This window comes from Diadema antillarum, unplaced genomic scaffold, assembly GCF_040938485.1.
Source record: "Diadema antillarum isolate AM-2024a unplaced genomic scaffold, OU_Dant_1.0 seq00000119_RagTag, whole genome shotgun sequence".
In the NCBI taxonomy this organism is placed as follows: Eukaryota; Metazoa; Echinodermata; class Echinoidea; order Diadematoida; family Diadematidae; genus Diadema; species Diadema antillarum.
The window spans coordinates 1,764,317-1,778,071 of record NW_027271200.1 but is presented as its reverse complement, the minus strand read 5'-3'; positions in this window follow the sequence as shown (position 1 = coordinate 1,778,071).

Sequence of the window (13,755 nt, the reverse complement as noted above, 5' to 3'; positions counted from 1 at the left end):
ATAAAATTATAGGATATTCGTTTGAATTTCAAAGCATATCCTTTGAAGTATAACGTTTGATGTCAATTCCTTACAAGACATTTGCAAGCACCAAAACGTCATGTTGACCGAATTGTTATTTTCACTTTATGTATCACCTATATAGGCCTGTATACCTACCTATCTCTCCTTCTACAGGTTTCTTTTGTCCTTATTGGTTTCACGTTTCTCAAAAGGAAAAGTAAAACCGTTATACACGTGTCACTGCTATATACTCTGACGTGTCATGTTATATCGGGTCAGTTTTTGCTACCCTCGTATATGCTAGCAGTAATGCGCTATCAATATCCACATGATGACAGTCATATAATATCTCACCGTTTCGCACTTCAGCTATTATTACATTAGTATTTTACTGATTTGTGTCGGAGGTTGGTGTGGCAATGTCTATAATATGTGTGTGTGTGTGGGGGGGGGGGGGGGGGGGTTACTAGTATTTTTGAAGGAGAGGATGGCACATACACCAAAGTATCAGGATCTTTATAGACTATAAATCAGCCAGTAGCAGTATATGCATACTAGAACTGCCAAGTATAGTAAGTACATATGTATATAGAAGATGAAATCGTGTTTATGTTATCAATATTCGAAGGCCCGAGAGTGCGGTCTGTATATTGTTTGTAATATAAGGATAAGATAATGAAGGAAGTAACAGTATCTATAGTGACAGTGATGTACCGTATGGTACATACACTGAAATTAATGAACTTAAAAAAAAATACTTGAAGCGACGTTTCGCCAATTATCAATTTCTGGTTTTACTAATATATTTGAATTCTATGCATACCTTCAAAACAAAGAATTTCTCCAATAAAAAAAAAAGTTTGCCCGAGGCTTGGCTGAGGCTTGCCCGACATAATATGTATCAACACCCAATGTCTGCAAAATGCATGCTCATGCAGTACATGACATTGTATTGTACTGAAATAATGGGCATATTAACCCGTTGAGGATGGAATAGCTTGTCACTAGGGAGTACTAATAGGTTATTGAATAGAAAAAAAAAATCCATAATGTTGAATGCATTCCTATACCGACATACTGCCTTCCTCTGGAGAAGAAAGATCTCGTAGGAGGATATTGTGTAAAATTAGCGAAATTTAGATCTGCGACGCGAACGCTGAGATGACGCTAATTAGGCCAAATAATGGTGTTCTGCACATGCGCGAGACAGCTATCTCCGTTGCTCAACCCGGGAGGCTGCGTCGTCTATAATAATAATAATAATAATAATAATAATAGCAATAATAGCAATAAAGATAATGTATACTTTTATACCGCAACAGTCCATCAAAAGATGCTCATGGCGCTTTTAGTCTTGAGGTTAGGAGAAGAAAGAAAGAAAGAAAAAATAAATAAAGCGTCCGCGTCGCAGATCTCTTTTGTCCAGCGCGCGAAAGACGACTTTGGATCCTCCGAATGGCCAGGCCCCCGTCTTATAAAGACTTGTGATTAAAGTAAAATCAATCGCAACTTTACGATTGAATGCAAATCCATTTCATTAAAAAAAAAGAGAAGAAGTTATGATTGAAATTAAGACGGAAAACTGCAATCAATCAATCACAGGTTGCGATTGATAGCAGCTTTGAAGAGATTTGTGATTGATTGATTTCTCTCATACGTTTTATAAGACAGGGCCCTGGTCCCAAGTGTGCGCCAAGCTGAGGCGAAGGCCTCTTTTCTTGTCAAATGTATACTAGTAGGTCCCTCCACTTGTTTAATGTTCCTAAATGGCCCCTCTGATGCAACGCGCTAACCCTCTGGATTCCTTGTCCAAAGTTACTACAAAAGATCTTCAGCGTCAACGAACGTTTACGTACTTGAGTTATGAGTGTAGACCGCCGAATCCGGCATAACATGGACACCACTGGAAGATACACTCAGAATAATACACTTCTATATCTGCCTCTCAATAACGTGCATTCTCTTGTTTGTTTTGTTCGGGCTTATTTTGATTTTCCTATGTCGTTACGAACGATAGGACCCCTTCATTGGTCCTCGAGTTACCCGAATTGCGCCGGGAGCTGTCAATCGCCGATCGCCGTGTCCAGCAGCACGGCAGTGCAAGAGACAACTTCCGATCGCTTCTGTTTCGACGGTTACGATGAAGAACGAAATTTGGACATCAAAAACAACGGCCATTCTGGTAGGTATCATCATGATTATAACCAAGAAAATTGGGTTTTTGCGTCATTATTTCATGAATATGCAAATTACTTATATACTATATATATATATACATACATATATATATATATATATATATATACACATATATATATCATACATTATATAAACTATACATATTACTTATATACGCATATACACAATCAAACCGAATGGACGTTATCTAGTCAGTGTGATGGAAAACATTTTGCAGCATCGCTTTATCATATCATTCCCTTACAACGGAACACTTCTGTCTCACTTGCTATATAAAAATGTTGACGAATCAGTTGCAGTAGTTATCGCGTTTGATTATGATTTCGCATCACACATTAGATTAAACAATGGATATTTCCGGAAAATTAATATAAAGTATAATTATGGGCCGCTCATTTCTTTCAGATTGAACGCGCATTGTTACCACTCTAGCAGGCAATAAGAATTTGGTTTCTTTGTTTATCACTTTATCACTTTACTACACACATCACTTTATGATGAATGATGCAGTGCAAATGTATGTATAATAAAAATTATCATACGAATCATAACAATAAATGATGAAATTAATATCATATACAAAATACAAATATATCATTATTGATCACATCATAATCATCATGTGTGTTTGTATGTATACGAGAAAGAGCGAGAGAAAAGGAGAGGGGATGGGGGGGGGGGGTAATTAAGTCTCTCCTCTCACCCCAATCTGAAATTTCCAATTGATATAACGTAATTCATTGAAGTCAACAACTGAGCGTTAATGTGTGCAAGTATTTGGATTTACAACACACACAATAGTCTCCGAGTGAGATTCTTGTGTATATAAGGCTTGCTTACATCGGTTGATACTTCCATATCTCCTCCAAATACTAGTACATATACTTCTCTTTCTCAGTGCAAGTGACATTGCCATCCAACAGCTACTTCATCAAAGGGGGTGGACTGTCGGGTAAATACCAGGCTCTACAGTTCCACTTTCACTGGGGAAGTGATAGCACCAAAGGCTCTGAGCATTCGGTGGATGGCGTCACCTACCCCGCTGAGGTGTGTTGTGGCGCCCCTCCCCCTCCCCCCCCCCCCCCAACACACACACACACACACACACACGAACAAATCTTTCTGTTATTGAGAAACATGTTTAAGTCCACTTTAGTTACCCTTTATATACACTGTAGTTGTGAGTTTTAATCAAATCAGGTGAATATAACAATGGGAGTTAGGAAATTGTATCGAGTTTCACATATCCCCCCCCCCCAAAAAAAAAAAAAAAAATTCTTACTCAGAATCACTCATGACAATGACATAAAGTGATGGTTCGCCTCGAATGTCCCCCGTTAACTCCTGGCTCACACTGAAACCTTTGATGTATTATCCTTTTTTTTAATAAAGGAAAAGATGGTAATTCTCCTATTCAAATCATTCCACAGTAACAGTCAGTCAGCGATGATGTTTTCATTGTATATACATGCACGGGCGGATCCAGGAATTCCGTAAAGAGGGGGCGCGTTTACAAAATTAAAGGGGGGGGGCGCACGCACCCCTCCCCCCATTTTTTTTCATTTTATTTCTTTTGTTTCAACAAAAAATAAAGGGGGGGGGGCGTGCGCCGGTTGCGGTCCTCCCTGGATTCGCCCCTGTACATGTACATGTGTATAATTTTGATCATATAGTGTGAAGTTCTCCTTCATGTTCACAATTTAGAATCGGTGAAACGCAAAAATATGAACTAAGTCTATTTTGTGCAAGCCTAACCGGATAAAAGGTGCAAAGTCGATGATTCTATCAGTTACTCACTAAAATGTATTGGTATGTTTGGGTTTTTTTTTCTAACCTCATCACGAGTAAAGAGTCGGGACGGGAGTGGGGTTGACAAATTGGCACGAGGGAATACATCTTCCTGTCAGACCGTCACTTTCTCTGATACCTGTAGGCCTGTACGTATAGTGTCGTCAGTTTTCATAAGGTGTGTTCAGGCCTATCTGTTGTATAACATTTCCAATGCCTTGATATACCTCTCGAGGTCCTGATAATTTGAAGTGCTCAGTTAATATGTTCTGATTTGATATGTCTTCACACTTAGAATCCTTGTTACGTCCTTTTGTCAGGGAACATTCTCATCTGATAAGAATCAGTGTAATGAATATAAAGATGTTACAGTATACTGAACAAAATAATTGACTATAGAAGATCGCCTGTAGTTTTATGACCTGTTTTACCGTGTCGTCAAAATTAATGCATTAATGTTCTATTCCGGTCTTTGTCTTATTCGTATCGTTTTACCCTCATGTTTATGCAGCTTTTACGTAATCGTATATATATCTTACAGATGCACATCGTCCACAGAAAAGTTGGTCTGACTGCCGATGAAGCCCTGCAAGTCAACGATGGCCTAGCGGTTTTAGCAGTTATGATCAAGGTACGAACGTCTCTTTTTTTTTTTGTCTCCACTGGTTGATTTTTTTTCTTTTTAATTTATGAATTATTTGATTGATTAATCAAGTTATAAATGCTTCATTATTTAACTGAAGCGCGAACGAATTCCACACTACAATCTTGATTACACGTTTTGACGTTGGGGTTTTATACAGCTGTAAGTTTCATGTGCACATAAAACAAAAGCCCTTATCATGCAAACACACGTGTAGTACAAATTACATTTATATCATTTTAGCAACGTGTGTATGTGCGCGTTGTGTTTGTGTGTGTGTGTGTGTGTTTGACACTTTTACATTTTAGGAACCCACAGCAGCAGGTAAATGAATCGAATTCCTGCCATCCCACCCCAATTACCACAGATCGGAGACAAGACAAACGAAAATTTTGACGCCATAGTCGAAAGCCTCTCAGATATCCCCAAGTCTGGTAAGTGACGTCTTCGTTCACCTTCCCACGATGCAAAAAGTATGTGCATTAATGAGTGAATAATATTTGATTACATATCTACTTTAATACTAATCCCATTGTACTTTAAATCGCTTAAAGAATTGTCAGTTGGTAATAATAGTAAATAAACTGTATTAGAATAAATGAAATACAATTACGGAAGTTATCATGGCAACAAATGAAACACTTGTAAAACATAAGTTGCTCTTTACGTACTACCATAACGACAACAGTGATTGATGAATTACAATAATCCATGATTGTATCATAATCATCATCAGGATAGATGGGGCCCAACTGCCCCTATTATGGTCTCACCATCCCTGCTCCGTTGTTACCACAAATATTGATATAGACGGTAACATTTGGTGCGTACGGCACAGGTCATTCAGGCAGCACTATACACACTTTCGCCCTCTATATGCCAGCACCGAAAAGCGCTGAATTGTGGTACAGTGTACATGACGCCATCTCAAGGACACTTTGAGAGGGGGCATCCCCCGGAAAAAGGGTAAACGATGTCGCTGTGAGCGAATCAACAACCCTACCCCCCCCCCTCCCCCTCCCCCCAACACACACACACACATAAGACTGGTTTAAATAAGTTTTTGAGATTTACACCTGCCCGTTCTCATCATTGTACGATTACAACAGGAGACGAGACTACCACTTCCGGAGATTTCTCTCTAGACGACCTTCTTCCTGACAATCGCCAAGACTTCTTTCGCTACTACGGCTCCCTGACCACTCCCACTTGCGACCAAAGCGTGGTCTGGACAATCTTCGCTGACCAAGTCGAGATTTCCGAAAATCAGGTTAACAGCTATTCCTTAACTTGATTTACCATAATGAGAGTAACACTGTCGAAAAAAAAAACCTAACCCATGTGACTTTTAGGGAGTTGCTCCTCGATTGCATAAACATGTATTTACAGAAGGAAAACTTTGCTGTCTTCTCTGCTATCTGTCTGTACAGTTCTGATTCGGGACCCGGAGGTGGTTGTAAAAACGTATCGCAGTGATTGAAAACCAACTTTGCTCAATACTTAAACAGACGCCCTCTAGGACAACTCTAACAGAAAGTTGTAAGAATTGTCGTGGACACGGTGTTCAGCTATGGTGTTGAATAAGACTGATAAGTACATGATGCCTTTGTCAGTATATTCCAATTTTTTTTTTAATTTTCGGTAAGTATTAAGAAATAATACGTCAACACTGAAAATTGTTTTTCAAAACTACAATGTATTCATATTATCGAAAGATTAAAAGTACAAATGTAGCAACCTGTCTATAAAGTTGGTGTTTACAACTGCCTTGCATTAATAATGTTCATCCATCTTCATAGGATTTACACTTGTTTCCACATAAACGCACGTGTACAATTAAAAACTGTGTCTATTTGACATTATAGAGTAGAAACATTTTGTCATGCAAGTGTGCACAAATATTTCAAGGACCACGCTTGAAATATATATAACCATTCTGCCGCGCGAAATTTTTTGACCGCGCCGCTCGCTGACTTTTTACTTTCAAGTCTCGCACATCTTATGACACTATTTTCGCGAAAATCGGACATACCGTTACGACGCTGCACGACCTTTTATTATAGGGGAGAGCGGGGTGAGTTGGGACGCGGGTCAAGTGGGACACGTTCTCTGAATCAAAAACTGTTCAACCAATCAGCGATTGGCTTATATCTACAATAAGCCCCTAGCAACCATACATCACACTAAGGAAGCCATGCAGTTCGGCAAGTTTTAAGTAAGTATAAATTGCTTTTGAAAAATTTCCCCCAAATATAATAATTTTTTGAAATCAGATTAATTAACCTGTTGTCTTTGTATTCATGATTTCAAGGGCAGAATTTAAGCTGGTAGTGAGCCTTGATATTATGCAACTAATATAGCTTGTTTTTGACAAATGCCTGCATGGTTACTGAGTAGTCCTACATATTCATGTTTATGTCATGTGAGGGACAGTTGGGACAACGTGTCCCATTTGTCCCACATATTCTATAATTTGTGTCCCACTTCTCCCACCTGTCCCACTTCTCCCTACTCATTTACCATTTATTATTTTTTGTCTCCTCCGTAGGCCTATACTTGCAGCATACTAATCGAGATGCCTCGGAAGTACACCCGAAAAACTGACATGGGGCTTGTCCCTCATGAAAGAATGCTTGATGCTGTCAAAGCAGTTGTTGCGGGGACAAAAAGCATTCGGAAAGCCGCAAATGATGCAGGGACAACGAAATCTACTCTTTGCCGCTATGTAGGAAAATACAGGGCAGATCCTGATGCCAAACTTGCACCGTTCTACCAACATTCAAGGATATTTCCAGCTGAACTTGAGAAAGCCTTGGAAGAGTATTTGACAACCTCCGCGAAAATGTTCCACGGCCTAACGCCAAAGAAGACAAGGCAGATGGCGTTTGAATTAGCAAAGGCAAACAACCTGAACATTCCAGAATCGTGGGAAGAAAACAGCATGGCTGGCCGCGACTGGATGACTGCTTTCATGGAGAGGCACCCCAGACTGTCTATCCGCAGACCAGAGGCAACGTCTCTTGCTCGTGTTAGCGCATTTAACAAGGAAAATGTGCAAAGTTTCTACAGCATACTGGAGGATGCTATTCGCCGCTACAATGTGACAGGTCGCAAGATCTATAACCTAGATGAATCAGGATTCACGACCGTGCAAAATCTACCAAAAGTTGTGGGACCTAAAGGTGCAAAGCAAGTCGGGCAGGTTACTTCTCGTGAACGAGGTGAACTTGTCACAATGTGTGCAATTGTGTCAGCTGCAGGTACCGCATTGCCGCCAGTGTTCGTATTTCCTAGGAAGCTAATGCGTGAAGGGCTGAAGAGCGGAGCGCCAGAAGAGACTCTCACACTGGCAAACCCATCTGGATGGATGACTAGTGACCTTTTCTTGCAAGTTCTGGAACACTTTGTGAAGCATGCCTCTCCCCAAAAGGAAGATCCAGTCATTCTCATCATGGATAATCACGAAAGCCACATCGCATACAACGCACTGAAGTACGGAAAGGAACACAACATTCATGTCATAACACTGCCACCACACACAAGTCATAGGCTTCAGCCTCTAGATCGCACAGTGTTTGGGCCGCTGAAAACCTTCTTCAACTCAGCAGCAGACAGTTGGATGCTCCGTAATCCCGGACAAACTATCACGCTGTACCAAATGTCACAACTGATGGGAGAGGCATGGCTGCAAGGTATGACGCCCCTGAACATCATTTCAGGATTCAAGTCCACGGGGATATGGCCCTTCAATCGCCATGTTTTTGGTGATGAATTCTTCCTCCCAGCAGCGGTGACTGATCGCGATCCTCCAGGTCAAGAGAGCTCTGAGGAATCAGATCAAGACCATGAACCAGAGTCAACTGCTGAAGACAACCGCGCACAGCATGATGTCCATGAAGCTGGGCCATCCAACACCACAATGGCTGATGATGTGGGGGCTCCAAACGCCACACTGGCTGACGAGGCAGGGTCTTCCAACGTAACACATGAGAATGAAGCTGGACGTTCTGATGCACCCAATGTTGATGCCCCCAATGAAGGACATAATAGCTCTTTGCGTTCAGATGGTCTACAGAAAGGCTCGCACCAGAGATTTGTCAGACCAGAGGAGATCCGAACATACCCCAAGGTAAGAATTCCATCCTCTGAGGTAGCACAATTGCTGTAAAGAACTGCCAGGTAAAAATAAAAAAATAAAAAAAATATATTAGAAAATATTCCCTCTCGAATTTGGTGTCATTTTGAAAATGTGTGTGTTTACCCATTAGCGTGGTGGCAATTTGTTGATCCTTGTTTATACAATAAATCCTGTCTATAAAGACCACCCAATTAAGGGAAACAGAAAATGTGGTCATTGACAGCAGGTGATCCCTATAGATATATCATGCTAACATTCGGTAATCCTACATTTCTTTTTAGGCTCCAGCGAGAAAAGAGTCTTCCCGAGGAAGAAAGCGGATGAAAACCATGCTGGCCACCTCTACACCAGAACTTGATCGCCGTGCTGAGGAATATCACAACAGAGAGCGAAAGCGATGTGAAAAGCTGGCTCGGGAAAATAAGAAAACTGTGAAAAGAAAGCTGTTAGACAATGCAAACAGCAAGGGAAAGTCCAGTTCACCGATGAATGAAGAATATACATCGGACACCGATGATGTGATGTCACTTGACAGCGATGATTCTGGAGGAGAAAACGGCTTGTCGGTAGGGGAATTATTCGACAATCCAGAGGAGATATCGATGGAAAAGTTCGTCCTCGTCGAGTTTGAGGGGAAGAGCAACAAGCAGCTCATCTACTACATTGGGAAAGTCCTGTCAAACATGGATGAAGATGGTGACTACGAAGTTGAGTTTCTGAGGCGTGGTAGGAAGAACAACACTACGTTTGTCCGACCAGCAACTGAAGACATTGCATCAGTGGCAAAGCAAAATATCAGGGCTGTGTTGCCTAACCCCCTGAGAGGAACAACCCAACGCACAAAAGGGGTTTTCTCATTCCCGGTTGACTTTGGAAAGCTTGATTTGCGCTAAAGAGTGAAATGAAAACTTACCCCATCAAAAAGTTTGGCAGCATTACATCTTTTTTATATGACATAGTTTTAACATTAAACACATTTTTATTGTCAGATTTTAATTTGCCAAAAATATAATTACCCAAAAGAGTCATAGTAAAATCATTACTATTAGAGAAAATGATAATTTGAAGTAAAGTTTGTCTGCAACTTAAAAGGTATTCTTCATGAATAAAGCAGAGATTTTTTTTTAGTAGCTGACACAAATTTTGGAGATTATTTGCGTGTCAGTCACATTTTCGGTTGCATTGAAAAAAGGGCAAAACCAAGCTCTTTGTATTAGCCATTCATGTTTAATGCTGGAGATTTTTAAGTTCATTGCCATCTTTATTGGTGGTAAAACATATCCCCCTCTCTCTCTATCTAAACCTGAAGTCATTAAAAACTGATTTTTAACGAGAACTGCTTTATTATGTACTTAAAAAGGTCAAATGCGTGCCATGAAAAATGTGATTGCTTTAGAGTCGTTAAAATGTTCTCTTTGTTATGAGTGAAGTTGGTGTTTGTTGCTATTTTACACAGCATGTTAGCTTAGTTTAAGTTTTTATCAGAATGTTTCGAGTTGAATTTGAAAGTGGCATGTTGACAGTTGAAGTTTGTGCTTTATAAAATGAGTATTAAGCGATTTGTCCATAGTAAAGCCCAAGTTCAAGCAAACATTTCAAATCTGTACAACTATAACCAACATGTCGAGTATACAGTGAGAGTCTCCAGGCTTATAAAGAGCTTGGAGATAAAGAAAACTCACATGTTACAAGGCAATTTTGCTCTATATGTTTGTTGTTGCTTTTTATCTCTTATATAATGAGAAACCTGTAACAAGATCATTTTCATGGTCGTAAGGCCCTCGTTATAATCCACAGTATTATTTAGATTACATCATTACTATCTACTTGCTTTGTATTTCATTAATACCCTCATCCTCACACTGTTGACCAAGGAAATCACTGTATAGGGCCGATTGGAGATGTATTACTAGTATTTCAGGGATTATCACCAAAATATGATCTATGCATGTAATGCATAAGTCTAGTTTGAAATGTTAACTATCATAAAGATTCTATGATTTCTATCCATAAATGCACAATGTAAAAAATTGTGTTGACAAAAACAAATTTAAAGAACAATAAGTGTTTATTGAGTCAGCTTTCAGTGAATATGTGCATGACGAATCCATAAAGTAGGCCTATACAGACTAAAAAATAATTTACTAGTTTGCACCCAAAACATGTCACCATTTTACGTTGCAACATTGTACCTCGGCCAACAGCAAGTTTGCATCCATAAAGGCTGGTGCAATAAGCTTAAGTTTCTACCTTGTAAGAAGCTATTTTGCGCCCATATTTTGTTAATTTATCACTTAGGGTGCAACTCTGTACATTTCATCGTTGCACCCTTTATGGTGTAGATTTGCACCCTTTTAGGTTTTGTAGTCAGTGTTTAGAATGATTACAGAAACTGATGTGACACATTTATCTAAATAGTCAAAATACCATTTCATGTATTTAGAATTCATACAAAAAAGAAAAACCAGACATAATTATTAAGTTGAAAGTTAAATGAAACAATATTTATTACCCAAATTCACAGTTGATGTACTCTGAAAAGAAAATGCAAAGACCAATATAAAGGTAATGGAGATACAGCAGGCCTAAGTTTATATTTAGGCCTATCAAAGTTCTTCTGGGCATAATTTGTTCATGAAACAAAAGCAGTTCAGATGTTCAAACATGTTGTTCAAACTTGTTTTGTTGAAATAAAGATTATTTAAAAGCATATTTGACTGTTTTCATTACCAATGTTTCATTACGCCTTCCAACTTTCACATTTCTATAGGATGTCCCACTTTACCCCCAACGTCCCATTTCTCCCTTGCCGTTGTCCCACTTCACCCACGGGTGTGTCAACTTCTCCCCCAAAATTAGGTTTTTTCTTTTCATTAACTGCAGAAAATTGAGAACTGTGCCACCCCCAACTTATGGCTCTTTATGTAACCTACCATATGAACCTTCATGCAAGCCCGAAAGGAAATGTAATCATCTCTTCTATAAAATGATATAAGAAAAAAATCGGCCAACTTGAAATAATGTCCCACTTCTCCCCGCTCTCCCCTACATGCTTGTCAGACCAAAAATGGCTCAAAAACGTGATTTTGTGGACAAAGTCTATGCAAATAGCCTTCTCACCTCATTCAAAAAGACATGATTATTTTCACTTTCAATGGCTGAAATCAATTAATTTTAGCATAATTATGCTTAAAATAGGTTCTGTTATAAATTTTGTGAAAAAAATGAAAAAAAAGGTCAAAAAACAAAGGAATACATAAGAAATTAATTTTCAAACCAGATTTTTTTTTCAAGTACAACCTTGTACATTGTTTAGGAATGCAACAAAGAATAATGTCACCCAAAATTAGGATGCCATTAGCTTTATTTTCTGAATTAAAGCAAAATATATGATTTTACGCAAATCAATTAATATAAAATTTTTAAAAAAATGAACATTTCAATTTTGTGAACAGTTTGGTAGATTACGCGACAGGTAATGTATGTGCCAATTTTCAGGGCGATTGCACGATCGACGGCCGAAAACTCGGGGGGGGGGGGGGGGTGGCGGTTGAATCAACCCTCCCCCGGCCACAGAACAGGCCAAAAAGCCCGGCCTGGTTAGGGCTAAAGACAATCAAATTATTAATATGACGAAACTTTACTCCGGGGCGAGAAAAAAAAAAAATCTTTGTTATAATGAGACAAAATGAGAATTATGCTTCTATGTCTCTGTGACAGAAGTCCACTGTACATGTGTACTATCATGATCAGTTTGAAAACGCTCCTTACATTTTTTACTCTATCAACGCGCAGATCGCAGCATTCCGTGCACTATACTTCGACGAAGCCGGTTCTGAGCAAATGGTGAACAACTTCCGGCCCATACAGGCTCTAAACGGGCGGACAGTCACGCGCTACAGCGTTGGTGCTTCCTCGGATTCTTCGTCGTCCTGCGACGATGATGCAGATGGCGATGACTAAAATCAAGACTACTTATAGGCAGTGGCGTATCTAGGGGGGGGGGGGGGCAAGGAGGGCACGTGCCCAGGGCACCACTCCTTGGGGGCGCCGAAAACGAAAAAAAAAAAAACCGGGGAAAAAAAAACGAAGAAGAAAAAGGGAAAAAAAGAAAGAAAGAAAGAAAACAACTCGCCCGGACCGGGGGGGGGGGGGGGGGGGGGAGGAGGGAGAATGGGAGGGGGGAGAGAGAAAGCCAAATCAAACAAGAACAAAATATGACAATGTTTATTGTATTTACACAAGAAATCCATGTTTTTTTTTTGCTAAAATTTCGGCTCGCTCGCTGCGCTCGCTCGCCAAAATCTATATATAAAAAAGAAGATAAGAGCAAAACGTGATGATGACGCGGACAAAATGACACTGTATATTGTGTTCACACATGCCATCGTTATGCAGAAGGCAAAATGTTACAAGGAGCAGCGGCTGCAATCTTATTTCTTTCGTTCTGAAGCGATCGCCCATTGGATAAAACGAGGGCGCTAAAGGTGTCGAACATATATACGGGGGGGGGGCGCAAAAAACGTAATTCAAACAAGATCAAAGAACAAAACGTAATGATGACGCGGAAATATACAAATTTCGGCTCACTCGCGCGTACTAATTTAGAGTATTTTTTTTCAAGTCCTCAGTTTGTTGGTATAAATCCTTATCTATAAGGCCGTCACTATATCTTGATTAGAATTGTAAGATTTAATAAGCAAAAGATGACAAGAATTCCATGTTTTGTATGCTGAAATACAGAAATTTTCGGCTCGCTTGCTGCGCTCGCTCGCCAAAATTTATCAAAAAAAAAAGGAAAAAAAAGATACGAACAAAACGTGATGATGGCGCGGAAATATACAAATTTCGGCTCACTCGTGCGGACGAATTTGGAGTATTTTTTCCAAGTCCTCAGTTTGTTGGTATAAATCGTTATCTATAAGGCCGTCACTATATCTTGATTTAATAAGCAAAAAATGACAAGAATGCCATGTTTTGTAAG